Source organism: Aedes albopictus, chromosome 1 (genome assembly GCF_035046485.1).
Source record: "Aedes albopictus strain Foshan chromosome 1, AalbF5, whole genome shotgun sequence".
NCBI lineage: Eukaryota > Metazoa > Arthropoda > Insecta > Diptera > Culicidae > Aedes > Aedes albopictus.
The window spans coordinates 310,896,017-310,903,699 of record NC_085136.1 but is presented as its reverse complement, the minus strand read 5'-3'; the positions used below and the strand labels follow the sequence as shown (position 1 = coordinate 310,903,699).

Here is a 7,683-nt window from a genome sequence, read left to right as displayed (position 1 = left end):
GTACAATTTGTAGAACACAAGAAAATTCTCAAAAATCCCTAGCAATATATAACGAAAAAACTATAAAAATATATTTTTAGGGGTCATCAACAAGAGATTACATAACTTTTAAAGTTGCCCAAATAGGGGGCTGTTCATAAATCACGTAGACCACATTTTGGTCATCTCAGATCCCTCTTCCGCACTCATAGACTTCTGCTCATACAAAAATTTGAAAATTTATATGGCCAGCATATTTGAAAATATGCTTTGGCCAGACACTACTTTCCTTAAAAGTCTTAAAAATTAAAAAAATGCCAACATCCAACATCGAACCTGGGACCTTAGGATTCACTGGCGGCGGTGCTTACCATTCAACTGCGGCTCACTGTTGTGAAAACCATGGCAACAAGAGCATGAGGTTCTTCGTTTCCCCAGCTCACAAAGGGGCACATTACATTTCACTAACATTGAGCCATCTCTATGGGTGTATACGTGTTCCATTTCGCGCAGGAGAGCTAAATTTGTTCTTATGTAGAAATTTTCAGATATTTCGACAATAACAAAAACTGTTATCATATCACTTTAAGTTATTGGTGCGATATTCTTTAAATTTTCGAATAACACATCAAAATTACATCGACCTATGACAGCAAAAATTGTTCGATTTAAGATTTGATTTAGATATTCTCGTCTGCCCGGGTTGCGATGGCGTAGTTAATTTTGTCGAAGGCCGCGGACAAGTCAGTATAGATGACATCTGTCTGCAATTTTTCGGCAAAGCTGTCAGCAATGTGTATCAGATATGAGGCACAGGAGATTAGTAGCGGTGGATCTGCCCGGGATGAATCCATGTTGCGCTTCATTCAGGTATTGTTTACAATGAGACAGTAGTGGGTCCATCAAAACTAATTCAAACGGTTTAAAGATCGCGCATAGGCACGAAAAACCCCGATAGTTGTTGACATTTTACCGATCGCCTTTCTTGTACACAGGAAACATCGTAGACGTCTTCCAAATTGAAGGGAACACTCCATTGGACAAAGAGAGATTAAACGCGTGCAGTATGGGAATGTTGTATTTTTCGAAACAGCGCACGACCTGAAGGGATACACTTAATTTTGAAATTTTTGGCTAAAGCTGTTTTTATTCAGCTGTCGTTGTTATTTGGGATCTTCTTCATATGAAATATACCCACAATGCCTCATTGTTTGAGCCTTATACTTCCCAAACGTAACAAACTAAACTGTTTATTAGCTTTCAATTCTTCTTTTTTCTGCCAACTACGGTGCGGCGTCAATTGTGTTTTACCACAGAGAACAGACGTCCAAGCTCATGTAGTGCTATTGTGTAAAGCAATGCAACGGTTGTTTTGAAATAACTGGGAATGTGGCCATTACGCGGCGCTGTTACTTACTTTTTTACTGTTGTTTTACTTTTTGGCGCTAGTGTCACCAAGTGTGCACCCTAGTATAGTTCCACCAAGAGAATGTGTTGATTTTACTTGGAAAACAATAATTGAATTCTTGTTCAACTTGTTTCTTATTGAAAATAATGAAACTAACTATCAATGGGTTGCTCAAATTTTGTTGCTGGATTAGTGAAATAATCATAAACATCTTGTTATTTAAGCAAATACAGCTCAGAATCTGAGTAGGAAAATTGAAAGGTGCGCTAGTGAAATATTTCTTCAGAAAGCGCTATCTTGATGTCAAAACAAGTTTTTGAGTGGGAAAGTCACCGTCGATGTCGCTACTGAGCTTGTTTTTTCTTTACACAACATTTTCAAGCAATTTTGTTTGAGCATGTTCGTCTGTTCTCTGTGCCTACACCACACACAATTGAAACATTATCCTCGAAAACAAGAGCATTACTTGTTGTGTCTGAATAGTCAAGAACAAAAGTTGAACTAAGTCTGTATTGATGCTGAAGAAGCAATGTGGACTTCACGAAAACCATGCTTGGGTCAGCTGTCAAATTTATTTGATTAAGGGTTGAACAACAGATGATTCATTCTGCATGTTGGTGTATGTTTTAAAGCTGGTTACCCAGATGAATAATATTCTATTCCACTTAATATTCAGCCATCTATGTATTGCTGATTAAAGAGGTTGAACAAGCCATACTTCAGAACAATATTCAGCTGTCATTCTGTTCAGCCATTGACACCATTAACCAGCGTTCAGCTAATACTCTCACTGTTCAGCATTCTTTGTTACTTGGGTACTTCCTATCCGAGGGAAGGCGTGATGACGGATTTTATTTCTCAGAAAATCCCATCGGCGTCGACGGGAATTGAACTCCGACCGTGGAGCCTCGTAGCCGTGTGGTTAGGGTCACCAAGCTTCTAATCGCACCATGCTATGGGGTGAGGCATGGGGTGAGGGTTCGATTCCCGCTCCGGGCGATGAAACTTTTCGTGAGGATAGTTTCTTCTCCGTATCCACTGGTGCATGCTCCGTGTGTCCCTTGTCAAGTGTTTAACCAACTAACAAAAGTAGCTGTATAAAAGCTTATGGAACAAACGCTCATGTAAAAGTGGTTGATTAAGCTCTTATACAGCAAAAATGTTAGTTGGGTAGTTTCATTCAGTCTGTACAGCCTCTGGCTGAAGACGGTGTCCGCGTCTTTATCTTTATCTTCTATCTGAATCAGATACCTTATTGCGTGAACTTGTTGTTAACAGTGATTTTTGTGAAGATTTTCTGCCGCAAATTTTGATTTTGAACGAGTTTACTGTATCTAGTCTAGCGTCAATTCTCGGCACCAGTGCCGAACTTCCAGCAAAATCAAATGGGAAATCACTTCGGCACCCTTTGTGAGCACTTGTGCGGCTTCAGAGTGAACGTGTAGATCATTGACTGTGAATCCCGTTGCGGAATTATTGCGGGAAATGATTACCCACGGAAGTGCGTTTGGAAAACATGCGGCAAGTGGTATTTTGATTTGTTTTTCTGTGAGGTGCCGGAAATTGACGCGGGTGCGCAAGTGGTTCGAAACCCTATTGGTTGGAACGACACCTCATGCAAACCAATCAATTATCGATTTGCACTTTGTTACCAAAACCATGGCAACAATACCGTGGGACAAATGCAGTAGGCTTAAGACCTTTTTTCCTCCTAGCTTTATAGTAGTGTGAGGGCAAACGTTAGGACATTATCAAATATTATTCTAGAATTTAGTCTTAGATAGGCAGGGTATATTACCCCTCGTAGTTGTCTCACTTCTCATAATCTCTTCACCTGTAAATATATATATATATAATATCTCCAAAGTTGTCAGAACTGTGGACTTCCGGAGAAAGAGTGAGAGAGAGAGGGAGAGAGAGAAAGAGGAGAGAGGGAGAAGATACGGAGAAGTTGATTGAGAAATAGAATAGCTGGCAGAAAGTTTTGGACAACCCGATAGTTCGGACGTGTAGACGATTTTCTTTTTCCTGTGAAACGTGTCCACCGGAAATAACCCGCCAGAGATTGATTCCCTGTATCGTTGGACCAGGGTCGACACCGGATAACGCCGACAAGAAGAAAGACCAAAAAGTGGCCCACGAACCCCGGGCGTTGAGTGGATTTCCCCCTAGAAGAACTGCCGAGCTAGAAAAAGTGAGGAAGTGCTCCGTGGATCACCGTCGCCTTCCAGACGCTGGATACCGCCCCCTACGACTAGTATCTGCCGCCCTACTGGGACTGGTGGCGAGCCCTAGGCTGGTGGCCGGCGAGTCCCCAAAGCCATTTTGCTGTGCCACACGTGGCGCGAGAGTGACAGCCATTGAGGTGAGGGTCCCCGGGAGGGCCGTGGGTTTCCCCGCTCTCGGGAGTGCTCAAAATCCGATTGGCTGTCACCGCGTACATGAGTCTACGGGACGTCATCATTCAGACCGAACCACACGTTTTTCAACCCCACTAGAGGAAAGGACGGAAGGAGCGAACCCAGATCAGAACATCCCTCGGAAGGATCCCCGGAAGGCTCCTCCCGCAGCCAGCCATCCCCCAAGAATCGCCAGTAGGAGTATGGCCCACCCGACCAGCGTTCCAGCCAGAAGACCACGGACACCGTACAACTAGGCATTCCGCCTATTAGGTGGCATCTTGGGCAAGTAAACTATAAACCACTACCTCTCTCTCTCCACTGCATGAGCTCCAACGTTTAGCACTGCCGCAACGATAATATAACCCCCCCCCCTTCATTCGATGTAACCTTGTAATTTAATAAGAATAAAAATGTTTAAGCTTAGTTTTGTGCAGCGTTTTTTGATCTAGGAAGAAGGGCTTGAATTTCCTGTGTTGTCCCCCTCTGTTGTTGACTAGTGTTGGTGTCGTGAGTCCTCCCGTAGTAAGTGGCAGCCGACCCTGAGAGTAAATAGCCATGAGCTAGAGCATTATTACAACTTCTTGTAACACTGTGAGCATCAGGAAACATACTACTGGTAACCTTATTGAGCTTGAACTTGATTGACCGCCCGTGGTTGCTACTTCAATATCCCCAGACCAGCTACACTCACACAAGGAACCAATGAGATATCTGCCGGGGACTAAGCAGTGTGCGAGTATTGAAGATCTTCTATTTTTAAGCGACAATGGGGCCTGCCATGTCAGGTTGCAGTTCAATGTGGGGAAGGGGAATGAAGTGATGATTGCAATCGTTTGTATCCACATCAAACCGAATATACCTCTGCATCTGCACAAACTTATGCGGATGTCGGAGTGTTGGTAGGATAAGGTTGGCAGAGGATTCACACATTGGTGCGTGAATGCCAGGCGTACGGCTTTTCAAACCCGGTTCTGTTCGAGCTATGGGTATGAACATGTGCATATACATGAGTTGTATATGTAGAGAGGAGCGAGAAAGTATGTACATAGAAAGATACAAAGTAGGAAGAAAGGGGTGGGTCCAGCAAGCCTATCAGAGCTAACAGTATTAGTGAAAGAAGAAAGTTCAATATTCTGCACAATGCTATCAAAACCCTCCACATCTCCATATAAAGGAGACCATCAAGACAAATCGAGTTGAAAACCCAATCAAGGAAAACTCGTCAGCAAACAGATACCACTTCGCACTCCCAAATGTTTGCACCTAGGAAACGAGATCTAGCAACCTGTTAAAATGGGCATATCGACATATGGGAAGAAAATCTAGAACAAAACGAATGAGATCGCATCGAGGTAAAAAGGATTTACAAATATCGAGACAAATAGATATCGACATGTAGAAAGGTGAATTGTATGTAGATGGAAGGGACTGACCAAACCACTAAGATAGGGAAAAACATCAAGATGGAAAACATCAACGTCAGCTCCAATGTTCAAATGAGCATTGAAAAATCGAAAAGCTACTGCAACATCAGCAAGGAACGAGCTCACCAACGCATACATATATAGAACATATCGCCGCTATTCACCGAAATCGAATTGAAAAAAAAATTCACAAAAAGTTGTAATGTTTTGATCATGCATAATGCACCGTATCGGAGAAGTTCGTGGAGATTTAGTGCAAATTTTCACTACATATTTATTTATTTGTGTTAGTATTAGTAGAAGTGACACTTTGTATCTCAGACAAGTGCTATTACACTAAAACTAATTTAGGGACATTAGGTATGCTTCAAATGCTGCAAATATAAACAAACGGATGCTAAAAATCCCGTTCATTCTAGTTACTGCCTCGATTCGTCAACTCAGATGCTAGATACAGACTCATAGATTATGCATCTCGATTAAAATACCTCAAACTTCCATGCACCGCCCACTCCCCCGTCCCCTATTCACACTAAAAGTGGGAAAAACTCCCACCAACCTTGTACGAAAGCGCAAAGCATGAAGAGCAGAGAGGAGGAGTGGGAGGAATGTCAAACAAGCGCAGAATTTATTTACTCACGAAACAGGCGACAACGCGACACGCGACGCGAGACACACGTTTTCCCGACTGGGGCCGCCACTGTGGGTGGTCTAAATTCAGGCGGCAAAAGCATTTCTTACCTGACTTTGTCTCCTGGACTGGGACACTGATGGGGAGACCGACGACGACGGCTGCCGCTAATCACAGGTTCCGTCCTGGTCTGGCTTGGTTGGTCGGCTCCGCGATGGCTGCCGCTGTGTTTACGGAAGTCGGGTTGCGCGGTCGTTGTGGATCGAATCGAACAGAGCAGAGAGCTGCCGTTTCCCTTAGCAGCAGCGGCGGCAACAACGACGATGATGATACTGCAGCACTACTGTCGTCATCTTGGCGCACTTCTCACACACGCGTTTTAACTCTTCGCTATATATGGGTAGCTAGATTTGTTGGCGGGCGACACGGAAAACAAGGGCTCTGGACTTGGACTTGGAGTGGTAAAACGAAACAAAAATCGCACCAAACTGATCACACACTACACACGCGGCGACGGCAGTCGAACATCTGGGCGGAGGCGACGAGGTGAAGTGCCAGCGCCCTCTCTTGGCCAACACACTGCTTTTGTTTGCTTCTTCAGCGCCACTTGATTGCTGCTGCAGCTCCGTCGAGCGGTGGTGGTCGGTATCGATTTCAAGCACTACTCTTGGCACAGAGAGCAAAAAACGGGGCCACAAGCACGGAACTACACCGAAAAACGCACGCGAAATGAACCGGGAAACAACAAAGAAATTTTCTCTTTCTCCTTTTTCGCCGCAATTGCTGCAACCTGCCTGCGAGGGACCTTCGCTTAACGATCAAACTTCAAATCCAAAAGTCGGTTGCCCGCCGAAGATGATGCAAAAAATCCGAAACGCATTTTGTCACGGCACCTGGGGTGACTCACTCCGCCGGAATTGGAACTTCTTTTCCAGAACTATACTAGGCACTGGACTCTGAACTGGAAAAAAACGCTGCGCTCTTCCAGCAACTGCAGGCTGCACTCCCAACCAAACGTGTGTAAAATATCTTCGGCTAAACTAAATCACACAAATCGGGAACCGAGCTACCATTGCATCGGAACCAACTTGGAACACGGCGACGGCGGTGTGGCTGCGGCGCGATGAGAAACCGACGAGTGACCGACGGCGGCGGCGAACAGAAGAAAAATGAACGGACCCGAACCGATCCGTGTGTACCAGTACCAAGTAACTTCCGCGCGGATTCTAGCACTCTCCGAAATCGCCTAAAGGTAGATCCACTTTTTGGGACCCTGCCGTTGCAGCTGCTGCTGTGCTGGGTCGATGACACACATTCGGCTGACTGACGACGGTGACGACAACGATGACGACGGAAAAACTCTTCTGCTTATGCTGGTTGCTCTGTATGTGCGTTTGAGGAACGTGTGCTTCACAAACCCGCCCGCGTGTCTGCAATAACCGAAACAACGAATGGAACTGACTCGACTGGCGACTGCCGAGTTCGGGTTGCCTACATCGCGGCGAGTGAGCGATGGTACGGACAAAGCCCCCCATTGCAAACAGGAGTGGAGCCGAAAATACTGCAGCATAGAGCGACACGATGCGATGGGTGGCTCTCGGTGGGTGCCTAGGCGCAGGCGCATTCCGAGCGAATGCGAACTTCGGTTCAGTTTAGGGATAGCGATGCGAAAGCTTCCCAAGTGGGTGAGGATGGGTGGTGGATGGGGGTGAAGCAACCCCGAAAGCTCGATCGAAGCAGTGCTGAGTGGGGTGAAAGTGGGGCGGGAAAATCGTTTGATTCGCCTGCATTTATGCTTTTTGGTTGCAAAACTTTTTTCTGGAGACGTGTTGGCAGATT

General features: G+C 45.3%; 1 protein-coding gene across 4 annotated transcripts in view; it reads right to left on the bottom strand.

The window, feature by feature from the left end:
• Window positions 1-7,330, bottom strand: part of LOC109402379 (uncharacterized) — a 489,342-nt gene extending 482,012 nt beyond the window's left edge. Inside the window, exons 1-2 of one of the 4 annotated variants that reach the window (XM_062847136.1) lie at window positions 7,050-7,328; window positions 5,955-6,550 (exon numbers count right to left, since the gene is read on the bottom strand). The gene's annotated coding sequence lies outside the window, so the exon portion shown is untranslated. Of the gene's footprint in view, window positions 1-5,954 lie in introns of all 4 variants that reach the window. The other 3 variants (XM_029856761.2, XM_029856760.2, XM_029856762.2) reach the window with 3 other exon arrangements.
• Window positions 7,331-7,683: the final 353 nt, after the last annotated feature.